General features: G+C 48.2%; 1 protein-coding gene across 1 annotated transcript in view; it reads right to left on the bottom strand.

Annotated features, from left to right (window-relative positions):
• The window catches only part of CA8 (carbonic anhydrase 8 (inactive)), a 266,760-nt gene that overhangs the window by 202,104 nt on the left and 49,340 nt on the right, over positions 1 to 15,316 (bottom strand). The gene's annotated exons all lie outside the window — the stretch shown is intronic.

Raw genomic sequence — 15,316 nt, 5'->3', positions numbered from 1 at the left:
TAGTTATTTGCCTGCAGAGTGTTCCTTAGGGCGTGCTCTCGGGAAACACACCGTGAGGGAGCAAAGACAGCAGCCCTGGGCAGATGGGGCGGGTAGACTGTGACGCAGGTGCACCCCTGTCCTGGCTGGACCCTTGCAGCCAGCAGTCTCGGTGACCGGGGGCCTGCTGATGGGCCACATGTCGCCTCCAATCCTGCCAGCCGGGCTGCTCCATCGTCAGGCCAGCCCTGGGGAGCCCGATGGGGAGGCTGGTTGGCTTTGGTGAGTGGTGGAGGCTGTCTGTTGGTCTCACCTGAGGAACAAAGCCCTTCACACTGGGTGCTCGTCCACCTGCTTCTTCACCAGACCTGCTCTGCCCTGAGGGTCCAGCCTTTCTCCTTGCGGGCCTCTGACCATCCCGCCAGGCCATCGGCCACTGCTCGGGAATCCACGTGCCTTGGCCGTTCCCCTTACACACTAAGAGGGTGATTAGTTGGACCATCCAACTCCCCGCCCCTCGGATGTCCCCTGCCCTCTGTCCTTTAGGGCCCCCCTGCATGGGGCCGGAGTACAGCCGTGGTCCAGTCTTAGCCTGCATCACATTCCAGGCTGACCCAGCGTGAACTAAGCTTGGCCTTTCTTCTCTCCATCAGCTGGTCAAAGGGCCCCCTGCCCCACCGTACAGCCACGGGTATGAGCCAGGGAGAGACCAGTACACCTGTGACAGATGGAATGGGCTCTGAAATCCCACTTTTTGTGCCTCAAACTGGTGCTGGGACTGTCACCGCAATGCGAGGTGATGAAATGAGGAAGACGAGGCAAATGGGAAGAACAGGGCGTAATAAGAAATGACGGAAGGGGAGAAATAACCACATTGAAGGATGCAGCTGAGCAAGTGGAAACATCCTCTCCTGGACTTGCAGCCTCATGCTGCCTGACCCCCCACCCACCCACCTCTTCTCCTTCTCAGACGCCTTCGGTTCCTCGTTTCCTGGACCTCTAAGCATTGGAGTGACCCAGGCCCAGCCCCTGGACCACTTCTCTTTCCTTCCCACGCTGGCAGGTTTCCCCCAGTCTCCTCTCTATGCTCTAGGTCCCAGATTCGAATCTCCAGCGCAGACCCCGCCTGTCCCAGACTGTGTGCCCCGCTGTGTAAGCACCACCTGAATCCAGATGACCAGAAGCCGACTCCAGCCCCAAAACCCTAGCTCACAGCCGAGCACCCAGAACTAGGTCTCTGACACCCCAGGTCTTTTGCATCTCATAAACATCAACTGTATTTTTTCCAGTAACTCAGGCCCAAACTGTGGAGTCACCCTTGACTCCGCTTCCTCTCACCCCCAATCTGGTCCACAAGCAAATCCTGTTGGCAGCATCGTTAAAACACGGCCAGAGCCCAGCCACCTCTCACCACATCTGCAGCAGCCACGGGGGCTTGGGCCGCCGCCCGCTCCTGGCTTCCTGTCGAGCCCGACCCGCTCTCCTTGTCTCTGCCTTCGCCCCTTCTGTCTGCTCTCTGGCCTTTACAACGCAGGCCAGGCCGTCACAACCCCTCCCGCTTCCTGGGCTCTCAGCTCCAGAGTCCGCGTGCTTCCCTCCCCTGCCTCTTAACAGGTCTTTATTCAAAGCCACCTTAACAGAAAGGCCCTCCAGTTGAAAACTGAAAAAAACAGCTCTTCTTGTTCTCCCCTGTAGAGAGTTGAACGCTGGCCCCCAAAAAGATATATGTACGTCCTAATCTCGGGAATCTGTGATTGTGCCCTTGTTTGGGAAAAGGGTCTTTGCAGATGGAATTAAATCGTGGATCTTGAGATGAGGTCATCTTGGATAACCTGGGCGGACCCTAAATTCAATGCCAAGTGTCCTTATAAGAGACAGAAGAGACACCCAGACACCCAGAAGCAGAGCCGGCCACGCAAAGATATATCACTACCCAATTTAAAATTTATTTATCATAGTTATTGACTTTCTAAACTACCAGTCTATAAGCTACAAGAAGGCAGAGACTTTTTATCGGTTTTTTTCGCTGTTGTAGTCTGAGTCTAGAACCCGGGAAGACAGGTGCCAGAGTGTAACGTTTAGTGTTAATAAATACTTGCTGGTCAGGAAAACAAAGAGATGAATAAATGATGGGTCCCCAAACGTTCTGCTTGAGCGAGTAGAACAGTGACTCGATAAAAACAAGGGGCGGGCTTCCCTGGTGGCGCAGTGGTTGAGAGCCCGCCTGCCGATGCAGGGGACACGGGTTTGAGCCCTGGTCTCGGAGGATCCCACATGCCGCAGAGCAGCTAGGTCCGTGAGCCACAACTACTGAGCCTGCGCGTCTGGAGCCTGTGCTCCGCAACAAGAGAGGCCGCGATAGTGAGAGGCCTGCGTACCGCGATGAAGAGTGGCCCCCGCTCGCCACAACTAGAGAAAGCCCTCGCACAGAAACGAAGACCCAACACAGCAAAAATAAATAAATTAATAAACTCCTACCCACAACATCTTAAAAAAAAAAAAAAAGGGATGAAGGAAAGAAGTAATTAGAGTTGAGATGGGGAGTAATTTAGGGCTTCTTCAGTTGGATGTGACCTAACTTCAAAGAGAAATGTATATTCTTTCACTAATTTAGGATTTACTTATCTTACTTATCCAGCCAGCTCCAAAAGAATTTTGGAAGACTTACACTATTATTTTAACAAGATAATTAATGAGATGTAATAAGACAAAAACATTGTGACGTTGGAGATTTACAACCAATGTTTGTGTGAAATGTCAGTGTTGAAAATACATAGATTCGTGATTAAATTTCCATTATTATCCCTTCGAAATCCTATTTTAGCCAGACTCTCTTGCACCAGATGTTTCATTACATCACATCAAAATTTATTGCTTGATTGACTGATGGATTGACTTCACCAATATTTTCCCCTTTCAGTATATTGAGGCAATACTACTGATCAGAACAGCAGCCAGGGGTCAAATTATATAAAGGAGAAGGGAAGAGCAACAGTTCCAGAAAAACTCAGAGATGCAGAGTAGCCTTCCACCTGCAGTAGCCTTGGAGCACACGTACCCCTTAAGGAGCCGAGTGCCACCGAGCCCTGCTGAAGGATGCTGCCTTCAGAACACACAGCACCAGGCAGGGGAGTGTGCCGTGCAGCCCTGGCAGCCCCACTCGCCACACCCTTCCTTCCTGCATCCCCATCTAACGAGGTACTTCCACTGCTCATAGTTTCCAAAGTAGTTTTGCTATGCTCCCTTTTCTTGTTGGAAAAAAAAAAGAGAAAGAACTACTCGTAGGTATTAAAAGTAGAATAGATCTTGCCTCTCTACGTATCCATCTGAAATTTTCATGACATCTTTCAAATGTTAAAATGTCAGCGAGAAAGATCTATATCAGATTCGGGGGTTTTTGTTCACTTTACAGGATTTGCAGAGCCTCAGTGACACCCTTGCCGACGGGTGTCCTGGGGCCGCACGGGACGCACTGTCAGCAGGCCCCTGACCCAGCTCGGACCAACCTCGTCTTCCTGGCGGCCAGCAGGAGGCAGGCTGACATCTTCCTCACTCAGCATCATCAGGCAACTTCCAGCTGAGCCTGCAGTGGATTTCGGAAAACATCAAAGTTGGAAAAATCCTCGTAAAAGCTGAAAAAAATATTAGCTTCATGGACGAAATCTGAGCTTGGTGTTGATTTTTTAATGGGCATTGAGTGATGAGGTGAACCTATATTCTTGCAGGTTCTGCTTGTATACTTTGTGTCTCAACACCCTGACGTCTAATAAAGCCATTTTCCTTTTTCTTTTTTAACTTTTGAGTTCATTTTCATTCCAAAGTTAAAACAAACTGCAAAGCTTGAATTATTCTAAAATATTGTCTTTTTCACCATGAGTGTTAGATTGTACTTGCATATTTCACACGGCTTAAGGCCACTTGGCTATTATCATCTCCTTTATGACAAAGAAGTTTTAACTATTTGCATAAAACCTCTAGAGCTAATTGTGGAAGAGAAGTGACTTTTGATGTCACAAAACATTTACAGCTAAAAGTAGTCCGGATAGACTGCTACTGAACCTGTACCCCACTCGGAAGACAGGAAGCATTACTTTGTAATAGTTAGTCACAGACTGGATGAGAAATAATATTCCCTTGGGATCAGACGGTAGGGATAACTTTTTCACAAAAAGCAAATATATACAGAGAGAGAAAGAGACAGCTATAGATGTCTATATGTAATATAGATAAAGATATATAGATATAGATATCTCCTTTTGTGGAAAAAATATATTTACATGTATAATAAATCTGACTTCCCAGACCATATTTTTAAAATAAATTGTAGTTTATTATACGTGCTCTCCATACACACAGGTCAGAATTTTAAGCATTCCTTCTAAAAAATATTATGCTTTCGACCCACTGGAAAGCAAAACTTTCCAGTCAACAAAAAGTCAACAAATCTTTAAAGTCAACAAATCTTTATTGAACAGACGTCTCAGAGTTCCCCAGTGCTGGTGCCCATGTCGGAATTAATCTGGACCTACGGACCTTGAGTTTCTTCCTTCCGAGCATTTGCTAAATTACACTAATTTACACAATAGTGTTAATGGATGACAATTAATGCGTTATCTCTTCAAGGGCATTTGTATTTACAGTTAGAGAATCTCCGACTGCCAGGAGGATGGGAAGCTGAGAGTTTTCGTGCACCAGGACCTCCGCAGCCTTTGTCTGGGGTTTTCCTCTCTGATTTCAACACTGAGTCTGACAAGAGACTAGCAACAGCTACCCTGAGAGCTGGAGATCTGAGCTCATCTGACAAGAGGGAACCACAAGGCGACTAAAGTTCGTCCTAGTTAAGTTGTGGGTTTAGAGCACGGAATTAGCCTGGTCTGGTCTCAACTTCCAGGGAACCGTCACTTACGAAATCTTAAACCAGTGTTATCAGACAGGTTTTTAATTTCTCTAAACCTCAGTTTCTTCATCTGTGAACTGGGGGTGATATTCACAACAATTTTGTTAGAATTCAGAGTAACACGTTAAGATCTCAGCACAGGGCTGGAACACAGAAAGTACTCGGTAATTGGTAGTTATTCCCGTTTCATGTTGGGAGTTGAGACGCATTCGTTCTGAAGTCATAACATCTCAGACTGGAAGGGACCCTCGAGGTCCCCCGATCCAACCGCGACTGCCAGCCCCCAGCCACGCAGTCTGTGCGGGGCACCTTCTAAGACACGTTGGACTTAAAACCCTTCCAATCGGGACTGTTGCCAACAAAGGGGAAGAGACGGGAAGGTGGTGTGAAGGCACACTTGCTAAAATGGGTTGGAAGAAAATAGAACCTGATATTTCTTGCGGGCTTGGTTTTCTGAGCAGAGAACTGGTGCCAGTCGTCCTCCTGGATCAGAAGGGAAACTCCCCTCTAAGGTGATACTTTCTGAAAGGCACTTTGAAAACAACCCTCTCCCCAATCCCTTATAAACCACAGCTGTTAAAATCCAGAGGTACCTGGTTAGCTGCGAAGGATTTCTTTCCAACACAGCTAATAAATGAGACGCTGCTAGGAGAACCTCGGCACGCACCGCTTAAGCCCGGGTCTTGCACTGTGACACTCAGCTGGGGCCTGGCGCCAGCCAACATGCTCATTGATGCATTGAAGTTTACGCCAGGAATCACAACAGTGCCACCTGCATTCCGGCTGCGAAGAGCGAGCCTGCCAGGAAAAGTCAGCCCCAGCTTTGCATGTCCTTCCCCAGCGCCTGGGGCTGGAGGACACAATTAGCTATCAGCTCCACCCCCCACCTGCCACTCGACCTTGGTCATGAGTCATCATCCTCCCTGGGTCTCAGTGTTTTGCCAGCCAAGTGGTGACAATCGTGATCACCTGCCTCCCTCACCTGATCATTAGGGCTTTAATGGATTTCATTTTCAGAGAGTGTTTTCACATCCTTGACAGGACATGGCTACCCGGTGTCAGGAAAAAGCCATTATCATTACTGACCTCAGAGCCAAAAGTGGGACGCTTTTTCAGGCTTCCGTGCTAATTAAGATGGTAATATCTAACCTTTATACAATGCTTTCCAACACATGCACACACACAAATATCTAAAAGTTCACGATTTTGAAATATGAGTTTATTGTGCACAATTTTGAAATATGAATTTACTGTTGCAATTGCTTTCTTGGAAAGGCAACGTGCTTCAGTGTAGCCATTTACAATGAAGAGTTGCTCCAAAGATGCTCAGTCCAGATGGCCAGAGCTGGCCTCTGATTCTCAGTTCATTAAACAGTCTCCCTTTCACCAACAGGCCTCTCATTGTAAGGCAGCCCGGGCCTCAGCTGATGTCAAAAGCCCCATTCTCTGGCGGGTGGATTGTTCTCATAAAGCGTGCCCACACGCGTTCTGTGGCAGATAGGGACGGGGCTGGCACTGCAGATGTCGCTGCCACCGCCACTGTCACTTTCCCCATCACACGCTCTTGGGTGTCTTTCCAGAGACTGGCACAAAGCTCAATTCAGAGTTTGCCTTTGACCGATGCGCACTTGGCCTGCAGATGGACGGGGGAGAAGAAAAAGACGTCCCAGTGTGTCTCCGCGCTGGCCTGGGAAAGTTTGGGAATTCCTGGCTTAGTTACCAGCCTCTACTCGGGCTGAAAAAACACATCAGAAGGTTGCCAGTGGTTTCATTCAGCCTACAAAACCAAGCTAATGCAACTCTGTGAGTAAGGCCATCAATGGACAAAAGTCAGGAGATCCAAGTCTGCCCTTCCCACAGCCCGTGGAGCCTTCCACACATGGGGGACTGTGCCGCTGCCTGGACCGCGAGGTACATCCTGGCCAAAGCACAGAGCCGCCCGGGGCCGTCCTGGGAATATGCCCACCGCGAGGGGTTTGGCCAAGGGGAACACGGGCTCTGCATTCATTACGACTTCAGCTCTAAAATGATTCACTTATTGAAAGAATGCCATTTACAGCAATATGGATGGACCTAGAGATTGTTATACTAAGTGAAGTAAGTCAGACAGAGAGAGACAGATATTATATGATCTCACTTATATGTGGAATCAAAAAAAATGATACAAATGAACTTATTTACAAAACAGAAATGGACTCACAGAGAATGAACTTACAGTTACCAAAGGGCAAGGGGAGGGATAAGTTAGGAACTTGGGATTAACAGATACACACTACTATATATAAAATAGACAACAAGGACCTACTGTACAGCACAGGGAACTATATTCAGTATCTTGTAATAACCCATGATGGAAAAGAATCTGAAATATACATATATATAAAGCTGAATATATATATATTATATATATATATATATATAACTGAATCACTTTGCTGTACACCTGAAACTAACACAACTTTGTTAATCACCTATTCTTCAATTAATAAAAAAGAAACTGGAAAAATATCACACATTGACTGAAAAGTACACACATGGTAAGTGGGCAGCGCGCTGAGTTTTTACAGCGTGAACACCCCATGGAATCAGCACTCGGTCACGAAACGGAGCAGAGCCAGCACTCACAAGCCCTGGATGTGCCTCTTCTCAGCCTCCAACTTGATGATAAAACCAGATTATAAAAATTAACAGAAAGTATGATGTAAATGGAGTCTGAGACCCTAGAGGAGATTAGAAAATCTTACTTGAAAGTATTTCCTGGAATTGAGCTGCACTTGGTGGGAAGCGGGTGGCGGTCCTATCGCTAGAGTTTACACCCAGCACAGGGGAGACAGAACGTGTTCCCTCCGAGAGGTTCCTTAGGGCCCATCTTCCGAGAGGGACGTAGGGCACCCGATATCCCTTCCCCCCGCAGGCAGATACTCCTGGTAAAGGAAACACATATAGCAGATGGTCTCTACCAAGGACGCACCTCAGAAGCTCTGTCAAGCGGGTCAGCGCTGGGCCCACCCAGGCCTCTGAGTCGGAGCTTCTGGACAATGGTCTGACCACGTAAATCTCAAAAACTTCCCAAGGAGATTCCGGAGTGCAGCCCTGGGTGAGAACAACTCTCTTAAACTGTTATTCATTTTTCTCTTTCACTAAACAAATACCTTCAGAGCCCCTTCCCTCCAACAGATCAAAGGAAGATGGTTCAGGAAGGCCCAGGAGGGCACGGCGAGGGGGCTTAAGTTAGCGTCTCCCCCTCCTGGCTTTAGCTGGGCTGATTCTCCCTAATCCCTAATGCTGCTTGGCTGTAAGCACCACAGAGCCAGTCAAAGCCAAGGGCTCCGCCTCCCCTGACCCCACAAGATCACTTCCTTTTCGCTTGTAACTCCAGGCTTTGCATGTACCTGAAATGCAATCCTTCCTCTCATCTACACAACAAACTCCTACACATACTGCAAGATCCTAATGAAATGTTCCTACTCCATATACATTTCCTGACTTAGTCCTTCTTCTATGCCCCCAACATCCCAGCAATGGCCCCTGTATGGCTCCTACCACACCACACTGTAATTACCCTTTGCGATGCCTGCCCCACTGAATGGACTGAGGTTTTCCTTTTTCTACATCTGCATCCTTGGGGCCTAGGATGGAAGCGGGGAAGTGCTGAATAAATAGATAACAAAGGGATGGGTGCATGGGTGCATGGAGGCATGGGTGCTGAAAGTGCTTTGTAATGTGCAAACTTCAATTTCTATTTGTTCCATAACTAGCAAGCAGATGGCTCTCTGGAACTCACACTTTCCTTTTTATGTAGACTCCCAACCTTCCTTCCCATCTTTTAAGTAAACAGCCAATTCTTTCCCATTTCAACAATAACTCTACACCTTCACCGTGTCATTGTTAGCAAAATGTCATCTTTCTCTTTAGCATCATTATGCTCTCACTCATTTCCAAAGTCTAAGCTTCCAATGGGCCTTTTGCCTCTTTCTTTTACCCCAAAAGGAGCAAACAGAGCCCTTGGAATTAACATCTAGAAAGTGTGCCTGAGAACCGCCAGCCAGGAAACAATGGCATTGCGGCCACCCCTTGTCTACACTGTCATTTAGCAGGTGGTTCAGTTCCTGCCAGGTGTGTATACACAGCAAGTGATTTCTTGGGAAGAATAAACCACCAGCAGCCTGTGCAGTGGTGGTAAAGCTGAGAGCCCTGGGGCAGGGCTCTTCCATAGGAGCCAGTCGTTTCCTCGATGGAAGAAATGTCTGGGAATCACAGTCCTAGCATCCGAGGCATTTCTACATTCCAAGAGCAGCCACGTAGCAGAAGCATGGTCAAAATAAGGCATTTGAGGGCTTCCCTGGTGGCACAGTGGTTGAGAGTCCGCCTGCCGATGCAGGGGACGCGGGTTCGTGCCCCAGTCCGGGAGGACCCCACATGCCACGGAGCAGCTGGGCCGGTGAGCCATGGCCGCTGAGCCTGCGCGTCCAGGGCCTGTGCTCCGCGACGGGCGAGGCCACAGCAGTGAGAGGCCCACGTACCAAAAAAAATAAAATAAAATAAAATAAAATAAGGCATTTGAGGATGTGAAGAAAATGGAATAAAAATTGTAATGGTTAGAAGAAGAGAGAATTGAACGGTTGGAGATAAGCAATGTTAACTAGGGTACTCCTCTCTGAGGGGAAGCCAGCGTGGGAACACGTAAAGAAAGCACGTATTAAGATCACCCTCGGGCTTCCCTGGTGGCGCAGTGGTTGCGAGTCCGCCTGCCGATGCAGGGGACGCGGGTTCGTGCCCTGGTCCGGGAAGATCCCACATGCCGCGGAGCGGCTGGGCCCGTGAGCCATGGCCGCTGAGCCTGCGCGTCCGGAGCCTGTGCTCCGCAACGGGAGAGGACACAACAGTGAGAGGCCCGCGTACTGCAAAAAAAAATCACCCTCATGTGTGTCTCAGAAAGAATAAGGTCACAAGTACCTGCAAAGGACAGTATCACCAAATGGGAGGTGCTGGAGAGCCTGAGCGCTGTGCCGGCCTAGACTCCCCTCCACAGTGGTACATGAGGTACTGAGCAAAGTGCCTCACATCTCTACTGCCCTTTGTTTCCTCATCTGAGGACATTAAGAAAAACACCAGGACGTCCCTAGTGGTGCAGTGGTTAAGAATCCACCTGCCAATGCAGGGGACATGGGTTCGATCCCTGGTCCAGGAAGATCCCACATGTCATGGAGCAACTAAGCCCATGCACCACAACTACTGAGCCTGCGCTCTAGAGCCCGCGAGCCACAACTGCTGAAGCCCATGTGCCACAACTACTGAAGCCCACACGCCTAGAGCCCGTGCTCCGCAACAAGAGAAGCTACCGCGATGAGAAGCCCACACACCTCAATGTAGAGTAGCCCTCGCTCGCTGCAACTAGAGAAGGCCCACACGCAGCAATGAAGGCCCAACACAGCCAAAAATGAAATAAAAAAAAAAAAAGGAAGAAAGAAAAACACCGGCAGCCTACACTCACTGAAACCTTACCCTGTGCCAGGGGCTACTGCAAGCACTTCGTGCATTAACAACGAACTTTTGAAATGAGAAGACTGAGTCACAGAGAGTAAAGTACTTTGCTCAAGATCCCAAGGCTGAGAAGTAGCGGGGACCAAGACTGAACAGCTACCTTACACCACGTCTTATCTATCTATCTATCTGTTTCTGTGAAAGCTAAGTCACCTATTTCAAGCACTTAATTTAGTGCCTTTGCCATGAGAAACACTCAGTAAAAATTATCTCATCACCAACATCAACCTCGTGGCCACCATTGATGAAACCAAGCAGAATAGCTGCATTTGCTGGGTTCCAAGTCTTGGGTGCTTAGGTTCCTTTTTTTTACTAAATCTTTTGTAGAGCTTCATCAAATAATGTAACCTGTAAGCTAAACACCAGATATCTCAGAGCAGCTTAAAGAAAAATTAAGGGTGACATAGGCAAATATTTTTTTCTTGCAGTAATTGATAGCTTTGTAGCTTGACTCCATAAAACTTGGCTGCATGACTCACTAAGACCTGAAGACATGTTTCATACTATTTGGATTCCTCCCACAGGACACTATCGAGCCAGGGGAAAAAAGATTTATATGCAATCCTTACTGTGGTGTACATATTTGGGGCACGTATTTGGGCTTTTCTCCAGAAATCATGCTAGTATATCTTGTCTAGTATGAGATACTGGATGCCATTCAAACCAGATGTTATTTCACAGGTCACTTTCCTTTTTTTCAAGATGTTTTAGTTCCTTACAGAGTGGCTTGGTGGTTTTCACTTGGTTGGCGTTGATTCTGAGTGGATGGGCCCTTCAGTCATGCTCCCTAAATCCAAAAGGAGACTCTTTTAGTTGCTCGGGCCGCCGTAACAGAGTACCATGGACCGGCTGGCTTAGACAACATTCATTTATTTCCTCACAATTGTGGATGCTGGACGTCTGAAATCAAGGTGTCAGCAGGGTAGGTTTCTGCAGAAGTCTTTCTCCTTGGGCTTGCTTGGCCACCTTCTCCCTGCGTCCTCACATGGTCTTCCCTTCCCTCTGTGCATGTCTGTGTCCTAATTTCCTCTTCTTATAAGGACAGCAGTCATACTGGATGAGGGCTCACCCTAATGACCTCGTTTAAACTTAATTACCTCTTTAAAGGCCCTGTCTCCAAATAAAGTCACATTCTCAGACACCGGGGTTAGGACTTCAGTGTAGGAATTTTGGAGGAACACAACTCAGCCCATAACAGAGACTTAGAGAGATGGGAAGAGAGAATCCCACAGAGAGGTGGCTTTGATTCCAGGAACAAACATTCCTTGGAGCCCACGGTTTGTAAAACACTGTAAGTCTAGCTTCTGATGCTGCCCGTCTCCTCTATATCAGTCTCCAGGAACTAGTCCAAGGGAAGTGCCATCCCAGCAAAGTTTCCAGAACCTTCTTTTGCATCTCCATAAACTTCTTGAACCCTGCTGACCACAACTTGATATCCTGCCCAGCAGACTCTGCACCACCACCTTCAGTGTGATTCTCGGAGCCCAGGAATACAGAATTCTTGTGTGTAATATGTTGGCACCACTGCTGAATTCAACACTCAGCCAATATGGCTAAGCAAGCTGGAAATAATCCATCCTCTCAATAGCTGGTATAATTTTAGTACTTATTTACTACAAACATTGAATTTTGCCTTCAGGCCTCATAGAGAACAGCCCTGACAACTTCCAGAAACATATTTGAAATGCCTAACATAGCGTACACAGCTGACTAGAAACACTCCTAGTGCGAGTGACAGGAATGTGCAGAAGTGGAGGGCGTGAGGCCGTGAATCCAAGAGGAAAGCTCTCCAGGTCTGCCCCTGGTCACCCTGTCCCACTTATGACTTCTGATTTGGGACCCAGAGACCTGTAACCCTGACTCTGCAGAGACTTTAGGCCCCTGTCTCTTTCCGTATCAGTGAAACAGGGATTAAAACTATATCATTCTCTTCCCCCCCAAACTATTGTAAAACCATAAAAATGAGATGGAACTCGAAAACAAACTTGGTAAAAGTCAAAATAGACTAAATTCAAAATAGACTAAATAATATGATTTTAATTATAACCGTCTAAACCAATTTAAATCCATCAAATGCGTCATTTTTATTCTGGCCTTGTTTACTAGTTTATACACCTTACCAGGTAAAGACTAAATGGCTCCTACAGTAAAAGTTCTATATTCAGGCCCATGAGAAGATTTAGATCTATGCTTTCATTGCCCTTAGGCTATCTTGACTGACTCCTGAAGTCTCTGGACTTCCATACTGCAGGATAGAAAAAGAAGAGTTCATTGTAACTTCACAGAGACTCCGAGAGCTGACTGTAGTACAACATACGACCACCAGGGGACAGCATAGACCTGATGCTGCTTTAGGCTTCACTAGGTTTGGGCCACTTGCTTTCTCTAGTGTCAAAGTGCCCTCCCTTCCCCCAGGAAAACCTCTCTGCCCTGCAGGATCTGGAAGTGCCCCAGGCGCAGCGGCCCACAGCCCCCGGGAGCAGGCCCTCGCCCTGAGCTGGAGTCCAGCCCTCCTCCTGCCCTGGAGTCCAGCCCTCCTCCTGCCCTATGCAGGGCAGGGCACTCAGCTGCTGGGCAAGGTGGTGCTGAGAGGTGGTCCCAGAGAACAGGCACACAGTATACAGGCATCAAAAACGACCAGACTTAGGTTAGCGCTGAATTCACAGTTTCGCAGGCCCCAGCGCTTTCTGCAGCGTCAGAGAGCAGGAACCAGCTTTCGGGGGAAGAGGCCGCCTGGAGCACTTGCACCAACAAGACCCCAGACTCCCGGTAAAGGATATTAGTAAACAGCAACCGAGGATGTCATACATAAAGTTATTTTGTATTTTCAAAGTGTTCTGACCTCGCTCTTATTCATTATTAGCTAATAATTCTGAACCATCACCTTCATGTTATAGATGAAGCAATGAAACACGAGAAATCAGGGCTTTAAGGAGAAAGCAGCGGGGCCCAAAGCAGAAGCCAAGTCTCCCTCGTACCATTAGTTGTTAAACACGCCAACCCCCAACTCCATCCCCACCCCCAAGCGCAGAACCGCTAACGGTACGAAGAAAACCCCAACCTGGAAGCCAGACGCATTTGGAAACCAGGTAGAGAGGGCATGAGACAGCAGAAACAGAAACTTCGCCTGCCTCCCCCCATGGGGTATTCTGCACCTCTGAGGCTGTGTGGAAACGAACACGACCTGTCTGTCGAGCACAGATGTGGCCGGAGGGGAACCGAGGCAGCATCGCAGCATCGCAGCATCGCGCGGGCAGATCTGCGGCGACTGGGTCGTAGGGACCACTGCGCGCTCTGCGCCCGGCACCTGCCGCGGTTCCCACGCACCGACCTCCCCTTCATCCCTGTGACTGATGCTCCCGGACCCCGCCCGGAAATTCTGTCTATGAGCTAATTATGGTGAATGACCTAAGTGCGCTGGGCAGGAGTCGGTAGGTGAGGATCGGTAGGTGAGAGCTGACTATTCACGACACGGCAGCCTTTGATGCGAGCGGAGCAGAAAGTTTGGCGGAAACTCAACACCTCTTAGAAGTAGAGATTGGTCAAGAGGAAGAAAGGAGAACCCATTGTGGAAGTTTTCAAGAAGCAGACAAAGATGCCTGTGTTTTGTATCGCTCAGCTGCCTCAAGAAAATGTCCATTTGTTTTCTTTACACTCCTTTTACATTTTAAGTGGAACCTAGTGAATGTGTCTTTTCAGGGTTCCCAATTTCACCGTTTTCTCTACACCTCATGTTGCCATTTTAATGAAGCATCATTTTTCCAGGGAGTGTGGGAACAAAACTTATTTAATGACCTCTCAGGGCAAACACTGAGTTCGTCGAGTATCTCCCTGAATTAAAACCCGTACCCCACAATTCACTTCCTTTTTTAAATGCCAGTTTGCCAACTACTGCAAACCAATAAACAGGGCTTCCCTTTACTCTTAAGCCACAGGGTTCCTGTCGGATTTCGCAGCCTGGGGGATCCATGAGAAACACCAGACCCCCAGCCCTCAGCTGTGCCCTGGGAGGGCTCAGTGGCACAGCAGTGGTCCCCTCGGCAGCACAGGGGACTCAGCAGAGACCTAGGATCACCTTGGAGATTATCTAGTCCAACCTTTCACTTTACAGACAAGGAAACTGAGGCAGGTGGGGAGAGGATGCAGAGGCTACATGGGTGTCACAGGTGGGTGGCGGGAGGCATGGAGGTTGAGGTTGGCCCCATGCCGTTCCCACACCCTCTGCCTCAGCATCACTTAGGGCAGATGTGCAAAGTGCCTGTTCCTGAGCCCCTTCTCAAAACTACTGAACTGGAATTTCTGGGGGTAAGGGACTAGGAATTTATATCTCAACCACACCACAGTGCTGCAGCTGTGATACACACTACCTTTTGGGAAGCGCTTGTAGGAGTTGAAAGAAAACAAGCTTGGAGTCAGAAAAGATCTGGTTTGAATCTCTTCTCTGCTGCTTACCAGCTTTGCACCTTTGGTGAGCTAACGTCTCTGAACTCTGGGTGCTCATCCGTAACCGGGGAGGCTGTGAGGGCCACAAGGGATGGTGCATATAGGCACCCTCAGGTCCCAAGGCCTGACACTGGAATGCACTCAATCAGAGTCACCTGTCCTCTGGGGAGTGCTGGATTGGAGCCCCAGCGCTCCCATTTATGGACTATTTGAGACAGGCCACATCATTTGCATCTTTCGAGCCACAATTTCCTTGTCTGTAAATGGAGATAATAGTATTACCTCCTCCCAGGAAAGCTGTCAAAGTCAGATGTAAATATCATGCTGTAGCTGCATGGACTGGTCATGAAACAAAACCACTCCAGGTCTTTCACACAGACAGGATTCAAGGCAGGGGTTTGATTCCACAGGGGATGGAAGAGCTAAGAGGAACCAAACAGAATAAAGAGCTCA

This window comes from Delphinapterus leucas, chromosome 17 (genome assembly GCF_059928025.1).
Source record: "Delphinapterus leucas isolate spDelLeu-1000000601 "Yukka" chromosome 17, BTC_Dleu_Yukka2, whole genome shotgun sequence".
Classification (NCBI taxonomy): Eukaryota; Metazoa; Chordata; class Mammalia; order Artiodactyla; family Monodontidae; genus Delphinapterus; species Delphinapterus leucas.
This window is presented reverse-complemented; position numbering and strand designations above follow the sequence as displayed.